A 23,929-nucleotide genomic window follows, 5' to 3' on the forward strand; every position below is an offset into this window, starting at 1 on the left:
TTATTTAAAATAGATTCATATAATTTTTCACATATATATGCATGTATACATATATACATATCCTTTAAGAATATTACAATTTTTGTCTTTAAAAAACATTAAAAAGAAAACCTTCAAGTGTAGGCATTATGTTGAGTGAGACAAACCAAAAAGTGATCAATACTTAATGATCTAATTTATAAGTGAAATTTAAGGATAGAGAACGTATCATCCTTAAATAATGATTCTCCTAAAGATGATGTTTGTAGGTAATGTAGATTGTTCATATTGCCAAAATATTTTCCCACAGATAAATTTGTACAGACATGAACTTGAAAAAAAAATCAATCAAGCAAATATTTTCAAAGACTTGTGAGAACTGCAGTGGTTATCCTGGAGAGACAGGAGGATGAGGATATGCCCCGGCCAGCAGGGCGGTGAGCAGGGGCTAGGAACCCAATGAGACCTGAAATGATAGGGACAAGAGACGCGAAGAACGAGAGCAAGTCAAGTTTCTGATCAAGCTCTAAATTTTATTGTGAACACAGGCATTATAAGGCTTTGGGGAAGGAGGGGGAAGTGCTGGAGGAGGAGGAGGGGGAGCAATCTTCAAAGGGGGAATGTTCCTTGCAACATACAATGGATGAAATCATGTTTGCTACCACAACTATGTGTTGTGTCACTGTTTCTGATAAATGGTCTACCTGAGGGGGAAATGGCTTGCCCAGGGGGAAATGAAACTTGTCTCGAGGGCTTCCATTGTTTCAAAGCTAATCATCTATCAAAGCAGAGAAATGGCTCCTGGCATCTCATCCCTTCGTTATAATTTAACTTGAGGCAGTTAGTTGAGGTGAGGAGCAGGGACCTGAACAGCAGGTATAACCAGAGGGGGGAAGTATTGACCCGATTCCTCCCGCGGGGTGGGTGCAGAAACCAACCTTCCCACATCTTATAAGGCTCTCGGTGTCTTTTTGGGGAGGGGAGGCAGAGCCACAGTTTCCAGGGAAATGATTTTTTGTTGCTGACACCAACCTCCATGCAAATCAGGTTTGCTTCACGGGGGACTCAGAGGCGGACAATAGGGTCCTCCCCCTGCAGTGCTTTGCCTTGCACCCCTTACTGGTGTCCTTTCCCTGCCAAGGTTGGATGTTTCCGTGCATAATTCTGAGTTTTATGCCATCCGAAAGGGAGGTCAGTCATCCTCAGGTTCAGCCAGGCCTCTATCAGCCAAATCAAGTCTGTGATAATGGATTTGCAAAGGTTTTGATGCCAAAGAGTCAATCTGCCGTTTTATAAAATCAGTAATCTTATTAAAAATAAAGGGTCCTAAGGTAACCATTAACAAAAGACTAATAAGGGTCTCATAAGGGGCTCTGTAGTGACTCAAGACTATTTGTGGTGGAGTCTATAACCTGTTGTAATTTGTCAGAAAATTTATGGGAGGAATATATAGAGTGTCCTAGCATGCCACCAGCAAGTCTAAGGGAAGCAGTCAGTGGATGTGATGTCCAGGGGAAGAAACACAGCACGTCTGGTCTTCTGGTCAGCGCCAACTGATGAAATTTTCTTCTTCTGGTCAGCTGTGGAACAAGCAAGACTAGGAGGCAAGGACCAGGTAGAGAAGAATTGACATGAAAATATAGGATGGTGTTTATCAAAACACAGAGGAGGTGCATACACATTAGGAGTTAAGGTGAGGTTCCTTGAACATCGAGGAGTGAGCAGTCAATAAACATGCAAAGATAAAGTCAGCAGTGGTAGGTCAGCAGAAAGAGAAGACTTGGATAAGCTGGTGAGGTTAGTTGGAGTATATACTGCCATGGCGTCCTTTGTGGTAAGGACTTGCCAACAGGGACTCTGTGGATTTTGCAAGAGCAATGTCATCCACCATAATAAAAGGAAAACAAACATGGACATCCAGTGTTGAAAAAGAGAAAAAGGAAATATGTCTCTGTGACTGGAAAAGTGGATGGCTTTGTCAATGAGATATAATAAATGGACAATTCGAATTTTTGTAAATATTAAAAAGATTTAGTATGTTACTTCATTGACACTTTAGCCAACTGAATACTGGAGGGTGCATTACCCTTCTTTTTTTTATTATTAATTAAGCTTAAGGGTTTTAGTTTTTCTTGTTTGAGCTGTAGCCCACATAAATTTAGAAAAAATATCAACTGAGAAAAAAAAGTTGTTTTTTTGTTTTTTTTTTTTTTACTAAACATGGGCAGGTGAATTACATCAATCTGTCAGAGAGCATTGGCTTTTATCAATGGAGATTAATCTTAAAAGTCTGAATAGCAAGATCTTAATTAAATAATGCAGGAGCCAGTAAAGTGCTCTCACTATGGCAGGTCAAGCATTAAAATTTTAAGAGGCTTGTAAAAAAAATGATAAAAAATTTTAGGATATGAGTGACTTTAGGAGTCATCACACACCCATAAATAAAAATTAAAAATGTTTAGTTTTAAATCTTACCATATGAGCAGTCAGTTCTTCATGTGCAGATGTACCTATAATTATTTACTTAGGGAGAGAACTTGTACCAAGTTAATTGATGATCTAATGGTTAGAATTGACTTGTTTTTTTTTTTTTATATGATTTTAGAAGGCTCTTTATTAGAATATACCAATATGTTATAGAAAGTCAATACCTAATGTGTTGACATGATAAAATATTTACCATTTTTTAGCATTGTTTTAAACTGATTAGACAGTTTAAGCACACTATTATGCCTTTAGTTTACTAAGATCTTTACTCATCACAAGGCTATCATGAGTAAGCATAGATATAAAACTCTTAATAGATTTTGTTCCTTAGAACTCTAATATGGCAACTTAAAAGGCTAAAATAAAACCTCATAGTTTAAATATTCAAAATATTAATTTTGTTAAATCAGGATTTGCCAAAACAAATCTTCTATCAGACCAAAAACACAATGTATTACCTTAATTTATCAAGAATAAACCTCTGGCAGTGTCTTAAAACAAACCAGATAATTTTTAAAAGCAGAAAGATAAAAGAGGAAAACCAGCGCAAGAGCCTCTGGCATGCAAATAATTAACATAACTATTGTGTTATCTTTTACTAACCCAAGCCAGTTTTGCCTGTTTAGTTGAGAAAGTATTTTAAAAGTTTTTTTTTTTTTTTTTTTGAAATCACTTAAACAATTCTAAGTAAAATGTTAAACTTTGTTTGTTAGGATCTTTGTTTATCACAAAGCTATCACACCCTTAGGGCAGCTATGAACAAAGGTGGGTACACAACTTAATTGATCTTTCACCTTGATTTGGATAGGTAACTTAAAAAGCTAAGATAAACCTCATAGCTGAAATGTTAAAATAAATTTTTACTGTTAACATTTCTTTTAGATGACCATTTTACACTAAATAATTTTGTTGAATCACATCTGTTGAAAAAAAAAATTTTTTTTTATCAGGCCAGGAATAGCACGTTTAACCCTTTTTTTCCTGGCAAGGCCACTGCTCTACACTGACTGGGTTATTAGAAAGTCAGTTCAAGCATGGAATTAAATTAACAAACAGTGGCAGTTGATATTGAGGTGCTGGCAATATCTACAATTTTCACAAGAGTGAGAGAGACTGCAGAGGCATTTTACCATGCCTAGATATCTCAGAAAATCTTTTTAACTAATGAATTGATGCTGATATTAGCTATCAGAAGGACGAAACTGTCCTATATTTTACTCTGGTAAAGGTGTGCCAACTCTATGAGTCTGGATCTTTAAAACCACATTTAGCTTAACTAAATCTTATTTAAAACTTAAAACAAACTTTAGTTACTTAGGGGTTAACACACATTAATGAAAACAAGGTTAGCACAGACTTAAAACATACATTCTTGGTGAAAGGAAAATTTTCCCTTTGAAAAACCGCTTTGGTTTTTGGATTCCTAACTCACAGCCTATCTATCCAGGAGGGGCGTTTGTGGCTAAGGTACATTTTACAGTTTTAAAGAAATAAATAATTAAATTTCTATCAAAAGTGTGTACTGGTTTTCTGGTTAATAGCTTTTAAGTTAAAGAGAACATCTTGTTTGATTGATTTCATTCTTTCTCTAAGGAATAGCTTGTTAGCCAGATAAGATCTCACTCAGAACTGGTTTTAAGCTTTCTGAGAGTAGAGGGAAAAAAGCTGGATCTTTTTTGGCTGACTAGTTTTAAGATAATGCCAAATCAAGAGCCCACAGTTCTTTAACTAATTGTAAATGTTCTCTTTTTTTTTTTTTTCTCTACTAATTTTCTAAGGGAAGCTGTTTTTCATGCTAGTTGAGTTTTAGCCTTGGTGGTCTAATCAGTATTATTGGCCAAGTCAAGGACCAGAGCACAAAACGGAGGGACGGTGGTGTAGGGAGGCAGTCTGGACAAGGAAGAGCCTAGGGGTTAGGGTTAACCAGTTTGAGCCTGGCTCCAAGTAACAGGGAAAGCCAAAACCGGTTTTGATTTGGATGGTTTAGTCTTAGTTTTAGTTTTAGGGATTGGGTTTTTTGGTGAGGCTAAAAATGTAAGCTCTTCTGTAACTGCAGCTATTTCTTTCATTAATTGAAGCTGCTCTCTCCGGTCAGCAAGGACCTTGCGGAGGGTGGAAATTCCTAGAAGGGCTCCTGAGAGTGCCCACCTGACAGAGGGATTGTCAAGGAGAGGGTCAGGCTGGAGAGCAGGGGCACGGATATAGGGAGGGGAATTAAAGGGAGGAGGATACCAATCAGGATTGTGATATTTGGCAGCCTCTTTTTCTAGCAAAGCCTCATCCTCCGCGGGGAGGGCTTCAGGAGAGGGGGGGTTTTGTGGGAGGTTTTGTAAAACTGGATAGAGGCGGGGGAAAGAATGCTGGGTTTCACTCTCATGTGAATTAGCAATAGGAGAGTCAATGGAGGGAACTTTAGTAAGTGAGGTGGAACCTGTAGGGAGGGGAACAGGGCTTTTACTTTCATCAGGTGCTGGGAGGCTTTTATTTTGACTGGGTACCGGGGGATCAAGATCAATAACCACAGAAGGGCATGGAGATGGGGTCTTTGTCCTGGACGGCGGACGAGAAAGTTGCCGGAGGACCTTTTTACCCTCTGTAATAAGGTTTTTAATATCAGGGTGATTATTATAGATTTTTAAGATATCATTAATCAAATTCCAGTAACAAAAGGCAGAAACAGGTACACGTTCAGGACCAAAAGACTGATAGTGATCATTAAGACAGTCACCAATTCTCCTCCAACGTTTCTCATCTATAGTGCCTTCCTGGGGGAACCAGGGGCAAATATTTCCAATATAATCTAAAAACTTCTTTCTTTCTTTTTAACCCTAGTTCCTCGTGTCTTGAGTGACTCCTTGAGTCCTTTAATGAATAAATCTTGTTTGCTAAATTCATGTCCCATGGTTTTGCTTACCTCAGCCGCTGTGACACTCTTCCCCAGATGCGACTCACGGGCGGGTATTTCCGTGGCGATCTCTGCGAGTCTTTGCGTTACCCCCTCGGCCGCGGTGACTCTGTGAATTCGGGTAGGCCTACCCCCTCGATCAGCGGAGTTTCTAGGTTCAGAAGGCTTCTTTGCCCCACGCTCGGGCGCCAGAATGCCCCGGCCAGCAGGGCGGTGAGCAGGGGCTAGGAACCCAATGAGACCTGAAATGATAGGGACAAGAGACGCGAAGAACGAGAGCAAGTCAAGTTTCTGATCAAGCTCTAAATTTTATTGTGAACACAGGCATTATAAGGCTTTGGGGAAGGAGGGGGAAGTGCTGGAGGAGGAGGAGGGGGAGCAATCTTCAAAGGGGGAATGTTCCTTGCAACATACAATGGATGAAATCATGTTTGCTACCACAACTATGTGTTGTGTCACTGTTTCTGATAAATGGTCTACCTGAGGGGGAAATGGCTTGCCCAGGGGGAAATGAAACTTGTCTCGAGGGCTTCCATTGTTTCAAAGCTAATCATCTATCAAAGCAGAGAAATGGCTCCTGGCAAGGATACAGAATTTAGGTGGTAGATGTGGTGTGGCAATATACATTGCAATCTTGTAACATACCATTAATAACAAATAATAAAAAACAAACAAAAGACATATAGAGTGATACAAATACTTATTCAAGACTATACAAAGATGGAAACAGAATTAAACTCAACTCCACTGAAACTAAAGGTATTGACTGTTTTAAACAGAAAGATAACGGCAAAGTACCAGTATAGATTGGTCAATGTGATTAGTAGTCATCTGTGTCATTAATAAAAACTTATAGATGTTAGACTCCTATCCTCCCATATCCAAAGATATAGCTAACAGATATGAGAAAGGCATTCTTAAATTGTAAAATTGGCAAAAGGATTGGTAAATATTATATCTCAAAAGGACAGAGAAAAGATTTAGAATTGGAATTTTTCTAAACTAAGTGTTCTAGAAAAAGAGATACCTTGTAGTCATAAGGAATCTGGTTAATGTATGAAAGCAGTTTTGTCTGTTACCCTACTACAAAATATCCATTTGATGTTATTTTAGACTAGCAAACAATATTGACAAAACAAAGGACTCTCGGAAAGGAAGGCTGGTAGGAGATTCGTGGAAAGGCGTTGATGTCTTGTTTTAGGATGGCGGAAAAGGACCTACATTGAGGGTGAATGTGTTTTGCAGACCCTTATCATGGTGAAATATGACATTGTACCCATGTTTCAACAGCTGTACTATAAACTGTTAACCCTCCACTAAAATGATAGTAAAAGCAAGAAAAGAGGGAGTCAGGTGGTAACAGCAGGTTAAGCGCAGGTGGCGCAAAGCACAAGGATTGGCATAAGGATGCCGGTTCGAGCCCCTGGCTCCCCACCTGCAAGGGAGTCGTTTCACAGGCTGTGAAGCAGGTCTGCAGGTGTCTATCTTTCACTCCCCATCTCTGTCTTCCTTCTGCTCTCCATTTCTCTCTGTCTATCCAATAATGATGGCGTCAATAATTACAACAAGGGCAACAAAAGGGAATAAGTAAACAAATAAAAATTTTAAAAAAGCAAGAAAAGAAAAGAAAGCAGGAGCCACTAACAACAAAAATGAAATGCTCCACCATAGTTGCATTGTGTTAAGAAAGTCCCAATATATGACCATATCATTGACTCAGTCTTGTCACTAAATATTTAAATACTCACAAATAATGGTAATAAGATGTCAAAGAAGTTCAGATAGATTAGCAATGTAGACCAGTGTTTCACAGTTATAATAAAAGTTTTCTACACACCAGGGTTTCTGAACTTGAACATAAAACTATTGTTGTGTTAATATACAACATAATGATTCAAAGCTGCTTCTATCTGCCAGATTACATTTCATTCAGTGTGAACAGATGGTTTCTCATTTAGACAAATTGTACCTCAAACAAAAGATTCAATTCCAGGTTTTATGAAAGACACATTTTTTGGCAACCATTGGCCTAAGTAAGCATGATATTAGATAAATAAGGGAAAAATTAGAATTAGTTAAATTACCTGTCAGTATACTTAACTTCTTATGGACTGTATTTTTACTTCTAATCTGATTAGTCAGAAATATTTTTAATTCTATTCGGCAGATGAAACACATTTTTAATGTTAGTGACATTGACATTTCAAAATTTAAATGATCATTACTGAAATAAAGTGACTTGCAATCAAATTTTAAAATGAGGCCAGAGAACTGTATAAAAGCCGTATTCATTAACTTGTAAATAGCTCTAAAATATTTTATGATGCAATTCTCTTTGGCTTTAAAAAAATTGCTGATAATTATTTGATAACAGTAAGGATAAGAAAGGTTCTCTTGATGGAGAAAAGGGGGTAATATGTATATTTTTATGTTATTTTCAACTTTTACTGAAGAAAAAAACAATTTCTTGATATATGAATAATTACTTCAACATGTCTGCTACATTGCCATCATTATCATAGCATTATTACTGTCATATGGCTATCACAATATATAAACTACCAAGGAATAAATAAACCCAAAGTTGTTAACTTGGCTTCAATGCTCATACAACCTAGTTGTTTCTGTTAATCAATGTAATGGCTGCCTATGTCTTCTCTGTCAATCAACTTTTGTTGAGATTTTTCCATTGAAGCGGCTCTTGATAGACTCTTCAAATACATACATTCACATAGATGATATCAAGGTATTTTACTCTCAACTTTTAGCACTATCACCTTTAGCAATACCATTTACCGTAATCACTGCTAATGGTGTCACAATCCAACTAGTTTTAGGAGTCAAAAAAGTGAAAATTTGCTTGATTCTTTGCTTTCCACTCTCCTATATATAATTTTTAGAGAAGTTATATAAATTTGTAATTGTATCTACCTACTTCTCTAAATATTTAGTCATTAATGAATATATGGGGTAAATATATCATTGACGTACTATTCAAGTATTCAATAGCATCACTCCAATGAAAATTTCCAATGACTTCCCAGTGTATTTTGATTAAAATAAAAAATTTGAGATTTCTCAAATGATTAAAAATGGACCCACCCTACATCAAATTGAAAAGCTTCTGCACAGCAAAAGAAATTACTACCCAAACCTGGAGACCTCTCACAGAATGGGAGAAGTTCTTCTCATGCCACACATCAGACAAGAGACTAATAACCAACATATATAAAGAGTTCAGCAAACTTACCAACAAAAAAGCAAATAACCCCATCCAAAAATGGTCAGAGGATATGAACAGAACATTCACTACAGAAGAGAACCAAAAGGCTAAGGAACACATGAAAAATTGCTCCAGGTCACTGATAGAGAAATGCAGATAAAGACAGCATTGAAATACCTCACCACTGTGAGAATGGCATACATCAAAAAGGACAGCAGCAACAAATGCTGGAGAGGCTGTGGGGACAGAGCAACTCTTCTGCACTGCTGGTGGGAATGTAAATTGGTCCAGCCTCTGTGGAGAGCAGTCTGGAGAACTCTCACAAGGCTAGACATGGGCCTTCCATATGATCCAGTAATTCCTCTCCTAGGGATATACCCCAAAAGACTCCATAACACCCAACCAAAGAGATATGTGTATGCCTATGTTCATAGCAGCATAATTTATAGTAGAAAAAACCTGGGAGCAACCCAGGTGCCCAAGAACAGATGAATAGCTGTATTAAAAGGTTTGAGACATTCTATCAATATTTCCCATTACCTATTAATTAAATAGTGATTCATACACTTTAACAGGAGTACACATAAACACCATTCCCACCACCAAAAAACTGTGTCATAGTCCATACTCTCCACCCCACTGTCCATGAAGCAAAACTTCCACCCTTGCCCTCAACCCAGAGATTTTTACTTTGGTGCCCTATTCCGAATTCAGTCTAAACCTGCTTTGAGATTACCTTTCTGTTCTTCTTTCTCAACTTCTGTTTATGAATGGGATCATCCCATAATCATCTTTGTCTTTCTGACTTAGCTCACTTAACATAATTCCTTCTAGCTCCATCCAAGATAGGTTAGAGAAGGTGCGTTCATTGTTCTTAATAGCTGTATAGTATTCTGTTATGTATAATAGGTAATGGGAAATATTGATAGAATGTCTCAAACCTTTTAATGCACAGACAATAGGCTGAGTCTTTGAAATGTTAACTCTCTTATAAGCTTAGACCAGGGAAACAGAAGTAACCAGTGGCACATACATATACAGATAATGTCAAAGTACATAAATTATGATGTTGTGTATGATACAGAAAATCCTAACAAATGGATTTTTCAAAGTTAATCCAACTGAAAATAATGTGATTATAGCAATAACTATCTATTACCTTCTTAAAACCTGAGACATCAGGAACCTCCTGCTTCCTCTATAGAGCCTAAATTTCCCCTAGTCCTGGAACCCTTAGGGTGGGGCTCACTTTCCTACATGCTTTTCTCAATTCATACCAAAAGATATTAAATCTGCCTATTCCAACCTAATCAAAATGAGTACCACCTCAGAATGCTTGACCTCAGACTGTGTACAGAGACATCAGGTGTGGAGTGTCAATTCTTCAGCCTCATTACTTGGGTGATGTGATACCTTTCCTTTCATAGGATTCTCTAATTCCATTCCAGATGGTTCACTTCTTACCAAAGTCCCAAAACTAGAAATAGACCAGGTCCCATGAGATAGAGCATATGTTCACATGTATCCATAAATTAGGGCAAAATATATACCTGAAAGCAAAAGTACACAATAGTCTGTAGTGAGTCAGTTCATAATGAAATAGTGTCTACTTAGACTTAGATAACCTCCTCACCTACTTCCTATTGTACTTCCCTCACTCACTCCAAACTTAACCTTATCAAAGCAAGGACTGCAAAAGTTGAATAAGGGCAAGAAGCTGACATAATTTAATGATGACTCTAGTCATTATCAGGCCACCCCATCAGCTGGGGCCAGTCGGGGAGTCCTGAGATTTACAAACAAACATGATGGGCCTAGACCTCGAATAAATCCTTCTCCTCAATGTTACCAGTTATCTCTATCAGGAACAACGTAATAGACCCCTTTGTGGGCTCCCATAGGACCTTGCGCTCAAGTTGTATCAACAATGGTAGAGAATGTTCCACCCTCCAAAGGGAGGCTTGACAACATACTTTATACTCCACCCGAGGAAGATGGGTCCTGAAATTGGAATGTTCCTACTCATGACCACAGAATGTGAGCAGAGGTCACATAGGCTCCAAAGCTGAATTTGGGCCCCAGATGAGATCAAATTAGTGGGATTCACAATCAACAATATTTATACACCTTTCCCATATTTGGGAGCTATTCTCTTCCCAGATCCAGCTTTCTAGTCCTTTTTCTAACCGTGACATCATGTCCACAGACAATATCTTGTATCCACCTTCATATCAGTTTTCAGGCTCTCAGAAAAAAACAATCAAAAACTAGTATAGCCACAGGCCCTTTGAAGTATAACTAAAATATGCCTACTGGGTATCTGAAAAACAGAGAGTCCCCTAACTCTTCATCTGCACTATTTCAGCCTTTAGGTTCATGATCAGTAAACAATTTGTTTGGTTTTATATGTTAACTCTCTTTTCAGCCACCAGGTTCCAGATGCTAGCATGATACCAACCAGACTTCCTTGGACAGACAACTCCACCAATGTGTCCTGGAGCCCAGATTCCCCAGAACCCCGCTCTTCTAGGGAAGGAGACAGGCAGGCTGGGAGTATGGATCGACCTGTCAATGCCCATGTTCAGTGGGGAAGCAATTACAGAAGCCAGACCTTCTACTCTCTGCACCCCATAATGTCCCTGGGTCCTTACTGCCAGTGGGATAAATTATAGGAAAGCTATCAGGGGGAGAAGATGGGATATGGAGTTCTAGTGGTGGGAATTGTGTGGATTTGTACCCCTCTTTTCCTATAGTTTTGTCTGTGTTTTCGTTTTAAAAATAAAATAAAATAAAAACAAAACTGTTGAAAAAAGGTTTTAATAGTAATTTTCCCAAAATACTTTATGTCATCTTACTTTTTCTCCATCGATGCTATGCACTACTCATAGGTCCTATATCTTAATTCCTAAATGATGATTTGCTTGATATTTTTATATTATAATCATGGTGAAATGACCTATTGGAAGGAAGATTTCCAGAGGGGTACTATTTTTATTTAGACTCATAAGTCAAAAATATTTTTAAAAATTTGTTTCATATATAGGTCTTAAAATATGACTACCTGTAGCATGCTGACTACAGTTATTTGCTTCAGAAGAAAAGGATATATATCTGATTTATATTCTTTGTCTATGTTCCATATCACAACATTCAGCATATAAGTTGTATGCACACACTCACACACGTATATATATATACGTGTGTGTGTGTGTGTGTGTGTGTGTGTTAATGTGTGTGTGTGTGTGTTAGAGAGATACGGTTAGATAAGAGCTAAATTTCTCCAAAGAAAACAAAATGGAGATTTATAAATTCCCACTCCTTTATTAACAATTATCTACAGTTTTTATTTATGCTCTTAATAGGAACAGAAAAATATTTTAGAGTCTCTATATTTTATTATCATTACAGAAACTAAAATATAGGAATCTGTATTAAAATCTACTATATTGGGAGGGATAGACTGCATAATGATTATGCAAAAAGTCTCTCATGCCTGAGGATCCAAAAATCCCAAATTCAGTCCCATGTAACACCATAAAGCCAGAGCTGATTAGTGCTCTGGTAAAAGTCTACTATATAAAAATACTGTTTTTGATGATGACATTATTAGTGATAAACATACTTCTTGCTAAAGTCTGCTGTTAACCTAGTCTACCATGGAGAAAATTTAAATTACATAAAGATAATGAAAAACTTCCATCATGATATTTTAGGCTTTTTGTCTTTAATTGTGCTCCAGATTTGGGAGGAATGTGATATAACAAACTCACTTATGGGAATCTCTTAATATTATGTTAGCTGTTACAAGAAAAAAGTCCTTTACATAAACTGCAAATTTCCACCTTTCTCTTGAGAAATAGAATAATAAATAAATAAAAGAAAAATTCTGCAAACAGATTGGCACTGTGAATCTTCATCTGAGAGAAGAGGAATGTCTACCACACTTTACTTGAGCACAGCTGGAAGCCTTAATGAATAAGAACATGGAGTAGTTCTCCTTCAAGCAAGGTTAATTTTGAGCTTTTCTACCTTCAGAATCATCCATAAATTAATTTCCACAACCTATAATATTTTTATTAGCTCTTTCAGGAGAAAATGTAAATGTAATGTGCATAAAAATCCTATAATCTCACACATTCCCTGTTTAAGAATGAGATGAAATACCAAACAGAAATGTTTATGTGTAGTATCTTACCCTTATTAATTAGCAGTGTTATCAAAATACATGAGTTTTATGACTGTACAAAAAGCTAAAGTATATCCTAATTAGAAAGTTCCTTTATGCTCAGAAAATTTTTTCAATGTATCTTTTTGTGACTGTTTGTAATATAAGACTTTTTCTTTCTTGTCTCTCTTGTCTTTTATCATTCATCCATTGTGAATCATTTGTAAGATCTATTTTTTCACTCTTTGATGTATATTGGCTGACCATCTGAACTTTCTCACATATTTAACTACTTTTCTTGTATTAACAGGCTTTCTAAGTTGCAGAATAGTTTGAGCTAAAAATAGTTATTGGCAGACTATCACTAATAAATGATAGATGGTCATAAAAGTTAATAATATATAATAAATATAGCCAGTGCTAAGATGAGGATTGACCTAATTTATTTCAAACCCTATCACATCGTGCATTGACAGCTAAAAAGGAATTCCTTATGGAACTAGGTGATAGCATATAGAAGGGTCCCTAGGTTGCTTTTCCAGTAACACTGGGGAATCCTAAAATTTCTTTATTGAAAGATAATATGAGATGACTATATTGTATAATGTCTAATACTAACAGACCTGTATTGTCTTCCTACTGTACCATGTCCTGAGAGAGTATATCTTTCCACAAGTGTTCATGACACACACATACAAATGGACATACACGCACACACAAATCCACAGAAGTGGACAAGAGAATACTTTGTTTGGTGATGTAGGTGTTTACTGCTTTCATAGTGGTGATGATTTCACAGTGTATATTTATTCTACCTCTCATTAAGTCACATTAAATAATTATTTTCTTTTACATGTTGATCATCCCTTAATAAAATAAATATCAACAGAACTCCATAAATTAGCAAAATATTATGTTGCACTGACAAATATTATATATACTTATGAGTTTAATGTTTTTTTCTTTACTATATGTTTATATTTGTAAATAACACTTATATAAAATGTATAATTTGTATGTATTTGTAGAAGGTAAACACTGCATAAATAAGCTATGTAAATTTCTATGAATAAGATCATAACTAATTTTAATGACTAAATAGATGATTAAGTAAAATAATTAGTAGTTGGGGAAATAGATCACCTGGTAGAGAATCAGAATTGCATAATTGAGGGTCCAGCTTTGATTCCTGAACCAGGATAGTGGTCTGGCCTGTCTCTTATTTCCTCTATGTCTCATGTGAAACTCTTTCTTTCATGTGTGTAATAGATAAAATAAATCTTGAACAGAAATTAGGTAAATAAGAAGGCAAACAAATATTTAGAGAATTGATAAGTCACATATTGCAGCTAAAAAAACTCAGTGCAACTTGTGGATTTCTGTGCTAGTAATTCATTTGCTGTGATTTAGTATTTCTTTAAATGAGTATAATCTTGATGTATGTCCATATTTGAGTTTTGTATCTTCTACTATTCTATTAAGAAATAGATAAACTTGTTTAAGAGAAATCAATGTCTTAATAGAAAATAAGAATATGAAAGGTGGAAAAGGTGAAGGCTGGGCAGTAGGGCACCCAGTTGGGTACATATGTAACAATACAATAGGACCTGTGTTCAAGTCCCCTAGTTCTCACTTGCAGCAGGATAGCTTCACAAGCAATGAAACAGGGCTGCAGGTTTCTGTCTTCCTCTCTCCCTTTTGATCTTCTTCTTTCCTTTAAATTTCAGTCTCTACCCAATAAGTAAATAAATAAATAAAATGCTTTTGAAAAAGAAGGTGAAGTTATTCAGATAAGTATACAATAAATTTAAGTGGAGCTCATAATATGAAAAAGTGAGCAAATTATTAAAGATGTTTATTAAACATCATAATGTGAAAAGTAAGCAAATTATTAAAGATGTCTCTACTATTCTGAAGGAAAAATGGTCTTTCTTGTAACATCCTATCTCAGAATTAATGAAAGTATAGAGGTAAAGTCAGTAAATTTGAACTGTATGCAAGCCTCAGGAATAATGCATATTTAACTCATTGTGAAGTAGAGGATATTAATTCAAGCGAGGAGGTGGCACAAAATAAATCCGAATAGACTAAAGGGAAATAAGTTCTATATAACCTGTGGTTAAATATTTACAAATTTATATAGAAGACATTGCTATTAATTATATTGGTACAAGTTTATAAAGGATTATACATATTTCCATCTGCATTTACAATAGTATTTATATTACAAACTTCACAGAAATTTAAGATTATTATTAGATTTAGATAAAATTAGTTCTTTCCACTTTATTTTTGGATTTGTTCAGTCTTCCAAGTTCTCACTAAGGATAAAGAAGTGTATACTTAAATGTCTATTTAATGTGATCTTGAAGTTTAAAATGGGATTTTAGAAGTCCAAAAATAAAATTAGCAAGTAAAATAAGCATCTTTCTAATGGAACTCTGGAGACATAATAGTCCATAATGGACTATGATGATAATTGGTTTTCTTGAATATTTTATGCTTTTATGTCTATATTGAGTATCCTGTTGGAATCATACAATTTTATCTTTGTATTATCAGGCTGCTTCTGCTCAAGAGTGTGTAGAAATATGATTAAATTCCATTATTTTATTATATTATTCAAAAGGTAGAATTAGAGCATTTTCTAGAATAGTCTAAGCTGTTTTTATTATCTTTGAGTATGTTCTATCACCTTTTATCTCCAAATAATATAAATTCGTAAATTTTTAATTCATGCTTAAAGAATTTGGTATAAAATACTTAAGAAAACTTGCAGATTTTTATCTGCTATATCATCTTATTTTCAATGTTGCACTATAATAATGATAATGGTAAAACAGCAAATATTTGATACTAATATCTCTATAAGTTTTTCTCACTTATTGCATATTTATGATGACAGTAGTATTCAAAATGACTTTGGATCTGACATCAACATTTAATATTTATGTTTATATTCAAATGGCTGAATATATACATATAAATCTAAAAAGTTAGAGAAGGTAAATATATTGCAGCACAAAATATTGAAGATAAATGAATTATTAAATAATATAATAGTCTACAGCTAAGCTACTTCTTGATTATAAAATAGTGAAACTTATAAATAAAATGTTGATTTACTCTTTTTAATATCTGGATTACACAAATAAATTTATTAAAAATGTCAAATATAGGTGGAGGGTAGATAGCATTATGGTTATGCAAACAGACTCTCATGCCTGAGGCTCCAGAGTCCCAGGTTCAATCTGCCTGCACCACCATAAGCCAGAGCTGAATAGTGCTCTGGCTAAAAATAAATAAATAAATAAATATCAAATATCTATTAAAAGTGTTAAGTAATCATTTAATTTGATGGGACATATTTAGCAAATATATATTCTGAAACATATAAACAATTGGGTGAATTAAATGTGTGTATATGTATATAAAATAATCTTCACATTTTTATCTTATTTTAAAATTTTTATTATGTTTATTTATTTATTTATTCATTTATTGGATAAAACAGCCAGAAATTGAGAGCGAAGGGACATCTTTCTATTATCGATGTATGTGACTCTCTCACCATCAGCTGAAGTTTTCCTCACTATTGTGCATTGAATCTTCAATGCTCTCTTAACCCTTTCCAACTTCTTTTATTTATTTTATTTTTTTATTAGTGGCTTAATGTTGATCTATAAAATTATAAGATAACAGGGGTACAATTCCACATCATTCACACCACCAGAGTTATGTGTCCCCATTCCTTTCATTGGGAACTGCAGTTGTTCTCCCAAGGTCACAGATATGGGTTGACTATAACTATATTTATGTAAATTTTCCCATTTTTCTATAGCCCTGCCTTCCATTCATTTCTAAGTCACACCTACACCTATTGCTATTTCCAAATTCCCTTTCTTTTTTTTCTCTTCTCTCTCCGGGTCTAGGTGTCTTGATGGAATTGGAGTTCAGAGCCCAATGGTTATCTTATCCTAACATTGCAACCCCTCTGGGAGTATGAACAAGCATTCTTTTGGGGGTGTAGATGTTTGAAGTTCTGACTTCTGCAATTGTTTCTCCACTGGACATGAGTGTTGGCAAGTCAATCTATACTCCACAGCCTGTTTCTATCTTTCCCTATTGGGGTAGGGCTCTACAGAGTTAAGGCTGCAAAACACATTGGTGAGGTCATCTGCGCAGGGAAGTCAGGATGAAATCATAGTAGTGATTGCAATTTGATGGCTAAAAGGTGGCAAGATACAAAGCAAGACAAAATGAAATTGAACAATAAACAGGAACCAAAAATCAGAAATAAAGCAAATGAAATTAGGAATCTTAGGGTGGGGATAAGCTAGGAAGTCTATTTTAATTATTCATGGGGGCCTATAACTTTAGTAATAATTATTTCTTGAGCTTGATAGCTGACATGCAGTTGGATTAAAAGCATTTCCTGGGAAGATGTTGTCAGAGTTGAGTATAGGGCTAGAAAGCTGGATTAGAACAGAGAGTAGCTCCCAAACTTGAAGCAATTATAATAATACAATGAATTGTTTACCCTATCAATCTGACCCAGGACTGATATACGTTCATATTTAGCACAAGAGCTTGTGTAATCTCATAGACCTTGTCCATTTAAGCTGAAAGCCCATGGTCAGAGTCCTTGACTACATATAATAAGCTACAATTAGTCCAAGTTGCACCCTGTGTCTCAATTTTGCTCTTACATTCCACCTTTGAGTGAGAGTATTGGTTATTTGTCCTTCCGGCTTATCTCACTTAACATGATTTCTTCTAGTTCCAAAGAAGATGTTGGCAAAGATTTAATTTCATCATTTCTTACACCTAAATAGATAGTATTTCATTGTGTATATATACCATAAAATATTTCCAAAGGCTATACTATTTTTTTCTTTTTTATTTAAGAAAGGATTAATTAACAAAACCATAGGGTAGGAGGGGTACAACTCCACATAATTCCCACCACCCAATCTCCATATCCCACCCCCTCCCCTGATAGCTTTCCCATTCTCTATCCCTCTGGGAGCATGGACCCAGGGTCATTGAGGGTTGCAGAAGGTAGAAGGTCTGGCTTCTGTAATTGCTTCCCCGCTGAACATGGGCGTTGACTGGTCTCAATACTCCCAGTCTGCCTCTCTCTTTCCCTAGTAGGGTGTGTCTCTGGGGAAGCTGAGCTCCAGGACATATTGGTGGGGTCTTCAATCCAGGGAAGCATGGCCAGCATCCTGATGGCATCTGGAACCTGGTGACTGAAAAGAGAGTTAACATACGAAGCCAAACAGATTGTTGAGCAATCATGGACCCAAAGCTTGGAATAGTGGAGAGGAAGTGTTAGGGAGGTACTCAAATGCAAACTCTAGTGTACTTCTGCTTTCAGGTATAAGTAGAGGCTCTATAGTGGAGATGTGAGGTTCCTGCTGTCTTAGGGTTCAAAAAGACAATCGATAGTTAATGTTATCATCACATTAATTGGTAATTGGGTTAACTTTGAAAAGTCCTTTTGTTAGGGTTTGCTGTACAGTACCCCGTATCTTGTATATAGCTGTGCTATTGGTTGCTTCTGATCTACTTGGTCTAGGCTTTTGAGAGAGTCTGCATATCAATTACACAGCCTATATATTAAAAAGATTCAGTTTGTGTTTTGAAAAACTTTGAGACATACAATTAATTTTCCCCCTCTCGTATTAATTAACTAGTGATTTATCTGACTACGTTTTACTAGGTGTGTACATAAACACCATTCCCACCACCAAAAGACTGTGACCCATCCCTCCCGCCCACTCCCACCCCCCACTGGCCCAGGAAGCTGCATGTCTACCCGTCACCACAGGGCTTTTACTTTGATGCCCTACTTACAATTTGGTCAGGTCCTGTTTTTAGTTTCCCTTTCAGATCTTCTTAGTCAACTTCTGTTGATCAGTGGGATCATCCCATACTCATCTTTATCTTTCTGACTTAGCTCACTTAACATAATTCCTTCTAGCTCTGTCCGAGGTGGGTCAGAGAAGATGGGTTCATTGTTCTTGATAGCTGCATAGTATTCCATTGTGTATATATACCACAGCTTTCTCAGCCAGTCATCTGTTGTTGGGCACCTGGGTTGCTTCCAGGTTTTAGCTATTATGAATTGTGCTGCTATGAACATAGGAGTACACACCTCTTTTTGGTTGGGTGTTATGGAGTCCTTGGGGTATAACCCCAGGAGAGGAATTACTGGATCATATGGAAGGTCCATGTCTAGCCTTCTGAGAGTTTTCCAGACTGCTCTCCACAGAGGCTGTACCAATTTACATTCCCACCAGCAATGTAAAAGGGTTCCTCTGTCCCCACAACCTCTCCAGCATTTGTTGCTGCTGTCCTTTTTGATGTATGCCATTCTTACAGGAGTGAGGTGGTATCTCAGTGTTGTCTTAATTTGCATTTCTCTGACAATCAGTGACCTAGAGCAGTTTTTCATATGTTTGTTAGCCTTTTGCATCTCCTCTGTAGTGAATGTTTTGTTCATATCCTCTGACCATTTTTGGATGGGGTCATTAGCTTTTTTGGTGCTAAGTTTGCTGAGCTCTGTATATATTTTGGTTATTAGTTTCTTGTCTGATGTCTGGCATGTGAAGATCTTCTCCCATTCTGTGAGGGGTCTCTTTGTTTGTGTGATAGTTTCTTTGGATGTGCAGAAGCTTTTCAATTTGATGTACTCCCATTGGTTTGTTTCTGCTTTAGTCTTCCTTGCAATTGGGTTTGATTCATCAAAGATATCCTTGAGGTATAGGTGGGAAAGTGTTTTACCAATGTTTTCCTCTAAGTATTTGATTGTTTCTGGTCTGACATCTAGGTCTTTGATCTATTTGGAGTTGATTTTTGTTTCTGGTGAGATAAAGTGGTTCAATTTCATTCTTCTGCATGTTACAAGCCAGTTTTTCCAGCACCATTTATTGAAGAGAGCCTCCTTTTTCCATTTAATGCTTTGGGGCCCCTTATCAAAGATTAAATGTCCATAGGTGTGGGGATTTATTTCTGGGCTTTCAATTCTGTTCCACTGGTCTAGGCTATATTATTTTTTAATATATTTTTTAAATTACGTTTATTTATTGGGTGGAGACAGCCAGAAATCGAGAGGGTAAAAGAAGACAGAGAAGGCAAGAGACAGAGAGATGCCTGCAACTCTGCACCACTTGTGAAGCTTTTCCCCTGCAGCTGGGTATTGGGGGCTTGAACCTAAGTCCTTGCTCATTATAACATGTGCATTTAACTAGGTGCACCACCATCCAGTCCTCAATTACAGTTGTTCATCAGTTTTCTTTTAAATTTACTTTTTAACTTCTTATCTTAATTATATAAATTAAGATACTTGAGAATCTTAAGATCAGACAAAGTTCTTCCTTCCTCTTCTACAGGCCATAAGGAGAACTCTTACCAGTTTTACTGAGTTAAACAATTATCAAAATTTACAATAATATATATACATACATATATATATATATATATACATATATATATATATATATTTATTTATTTATTTACCAGAGCACTGCTCAGCTCTGGCTTATGGTGGTGCAGGGGATTGAACCTTGGACTTTGAAGCCTCATGTATGGAGTATCTTTGCATAACTATTATGCTATCTACACCCAGTTAATAAGATTTACACCATCCTTCTTTCATACTCTACCAATCCGATAAAAATTTCTTCAGCTCCTCTTGTGAAGTTAATAATTTCTATCAGTTACCTTCTATGAAAACATAATTATTTTATCCATAAATATATAACTTAATGTCACCAGATATATTATCCAGTATAAAATTCTGATGATTGTGATCTCTTGCATAAGATTTAAATGTTTTCTTTCATGCTAATATAATGATACTGTCTATCACAGAAATAAGGCTCTTGAACTCTAACTGCTAAATATACCTAATTATTCTTCTGTACAAATTAACTCTTACTAAACTGAAATATCATTTATACACTACCTTTATTATCTCTACTTTTTTGTTTTGAAGCTGTGTTGTAAACTACAGAATCTTTATCTCTGAGAAACTTAGAGCTATTTTTTTGGATATAAATTTAAAAGCATATATTTAAAATTGGTTTGTCAGTGTAAGCAGACTACTTAACTGGAGGATATGTTTCAGATTAGGAAAAAAAACATTTAAAATATCTTTATTCATACTGTGTATAAGAATAACAAAGTGTGACCAGAGCAATAACTCAATGTTAAAGTGTATGGTTTGTATTTGTAAAGTCTTGATTTTGATCTCGGTACCACAAACACCAGTTATGAGATGTTCTGGAACTCTCTCACAAAAAAAGGGTTTTTTTTTTTTCTTTAAAGAAACAATAGGATATCAATGTTGCATATCAAAAATCATGCTTTATTTCTCACTTATTACTAGCTAAGAAGAAAGTCCTTCTTTGGTACTACCACCTGATGCAGATTAATTCAATTTATACTATAGGAAAAATACTTACTTGAGAAATTATTTTAATATATTTAGGCTTGTGATCTAAATGTAGGCAGTACAAAATTTACGTAGGCTATAACTGAGAATACAGTACTGATAGACTAATTTTAGAATATAAGTTGGAATATATTTCATGAGAAAGGAAACAAATAATTTCTATTTTGAAAAAAATTGTAGATGAAAGTCATTACAGTGTTTAATATTTAAAAAATGGTAACTGTTAGCCAATTCTAAATATAATTGTACCAGAGTCTCCATCTGTTACAATGCTCTGCTAAATTGTAGGATCCATACTTTCATATTATAAAGAAGCTATGGTAAATACATTTTCTAATGTAACTTTCTCTGTTCCATATTTTTAAGCTATCATTTTAAAATAATTATAGCAATCTTGTACTTTCTTTAAGTTACTCTAATGAAATATTCTTTTGAAAACAGACCAATCCACTAATATAAAAATAATAGTGTTTTATATCAAATCATACTTACACCTCAAGGAAAATGTTATTCTCTTGAAAAAAAACCACACCAGTTTATTTCTAACTAAAAAGAGTATAACATAGCAATATAAACATTCCATAAAGTGTTCAACCCAGTTGTTCTCAAGCCTTACCCTAGTTTTACTATCACATATATTATACTTCATGGAGACAAAGTATTATCCCCTTAGTTAAATATACTACCTACACAATAATGCTGTGTAACAAATCAGCCCTAATTCCAGTGGTTAATATTAAAACCATTTTTCTTGTATACTCTGCAATTTTCTTGGAGAAGCTGTACTCCTGGCTGGGACTTGGCTGGACTTAAAGAACTTGGCTTCAGTTACCTGACTTTGGAGTGTGGAGTCAAATCTTTTTCAAATGTGTCGAGATCTAGAGGTTCAAAGCTACATGGAACATGCTCTATTTATGGCAGACCAGTGGCACCCAAGACAGCAAGCCAATTTGCAAACTTCATTTTTGATTTCAGCTAATGTCATTTGTACATACACTTCATTGGAGAAATCAAATTACTTGGCTAACTGGAAAATAATGCTTTCAGTAAAACCGGTTCTTCCTGAAAAGTAAGGGGAGTGAGAATTTGATGATTAGCCATTCACTCTGGTACATTTTAGTATCTTATTTGCAAACATTCCACTCTGTTTTTGAGACAAGGTAATGGTCAGCAAGGGCGCACAGTGTGTAGCACTCTGCTACAGGGAGCCCAACATCTAATACCTTACCCCAAATCAGAAAAAGTTTGTACTGACTAGGCAACTCCATGCAAGACATGTTAGAACCAACAGAAAGAACAGTGATCCCAAGTAATCATTAAGCTTATTTATGTTCATAATAATTCATGAACCATAATAACCTCTATCCACTGTCATCTTGAAAAAATCTTTTTCTTTTATTAATTTGCTCTTTTAAAGAAAGAGAGATGCAGGAATAAAGAGACAGATAAGGACTAAAAGACTGAACACTAATTAGCTCTGATTTGTGGTAGTTCTGAGGATTGAACCTGGGACCTTAAAACCTGAGGCATTAAAAATCTTTTGCAAAATCATGATTTTGAATCCCCAGACCTCCACTGTCATCTTTATCCAACCTACACCCCACCTGCATAAGGCGTGGATCTGATATGGACAAAGTAGGGGTTGGTCACTCTTAGAAAACGGAGTCTTGGGGAGTCGGGCTGTAGTGCAGCGGGCTAAGCGCAGGTGGCGCAAAGCACAAGGACCAGCATAAGGATCCCCGTTAGAACCCCGGCTCCCCACCTGCAGGGGAGTAGCTTCACAGTCGGTGAAGCAGGTCTGCAGGTGTCTGTCTTTCTCTCCTCCTCTCTGTCTTCCCCTCCTCTCTCCATTTCTCTCTGTCCTATCCAACAATGACAACAACAATAATAACTACAACAATAAAACAACAAGGGCAACAAAAGGGAATAAATAAATTTAAAAAAAAAAAAAAGAAAACGGAGTCTCAGAGTGGGGGAGATCGCATAATGACTATACAAAGACACTCTCATGCCTGAGGCTCCTAAATCCCAGGTTCATCCCCCCTAAACACACCACCATAAGCCAGAGCTGATCTGTTAAAGCCAGTGCTCTGTTAAAAACAAACAAACATATATATATAAAACTAGTGTTCTTCCCTTAGGTTAAGCTGACACCCTATTATTATAGAACTCGGGATGCCAACCCAATGCTCTCTCTGCCTTAGGGTTTGCCTCTATTTGCTTGGTATTTTCTCAGTTCACCTGACAACAGATTAAGTAAGTCTCCTTCCTTGTGTTAACTTCTAAGAAGACGGTTCAATTCATTCCTCTGTGATGCTAAAAACCTACTTTTCAGGTATCTTCACCTGGGGTAGAAGTCCTGAGAGGGCAACACTCCCATATATAAAATGCGTACACACTTTCCCACCGACACTAATAACCTTTATCTTCTGGACTATAGGATTCAGTGGTCAGCTGCAAATTAGGCTCCTCTTTGCCTAGAGGTTCACTGGCTAAAAAACAAATTAAACATGAAGTAGTAAAAAAAAAACATTTAACAGGGAATTGATAATAGTATGGCAACAAGGAAAGGTATGTGCTTTAAAGAACTCAGTAGTTAGTAGTTGCATGAAATACAACTGAGCATGTTTCTCATTCCTTTACCTGAGTTTAGACAATATCCTAAAACTTTTTTTTCTTTACCTTTAGAATCCACGACCTAGAATAGTA

General features: G+C 36.0%; 1 long non-coding RNA gene across 1 annotated transcript in view; it reads left to right on the forward strand.

Annotated features, from left to right (window-relative positions):
• Positions 1 to 11,314, forward strand: part of LOC132538634 (uncharacterized) — a 153,548-nt gene extending 142,234 nt beyond the window's left edge. The window contains exon 3 of the long non-coding RNA XR_009549992.1: positions 11,020 to 11,314. This is a non-coding gene — a long non-coding RNA (uncharacterized LOC132538634). The remainder of the gene's footprint in view (positions 1 to 11,019) is intronic.
• The last annotated feature ends 12,615 nt before the right edge of the window (positions 11,315 to 23,929 follow it).

This window comes from Erinaceus europaeus, chromosome 5 (assembly GCF_950295315.1).
Source record: "Erinaceus europaeus chromosome 5, mEriEur2.1, whole genome shotgun sequence".
NCBI classification, from domain to species: Eukaryota; Metazoa; Chordata; class Mammalia; order Eulipotyphla; family Erinaceidae; genus Erinaceus; species Erinaceus europaeus.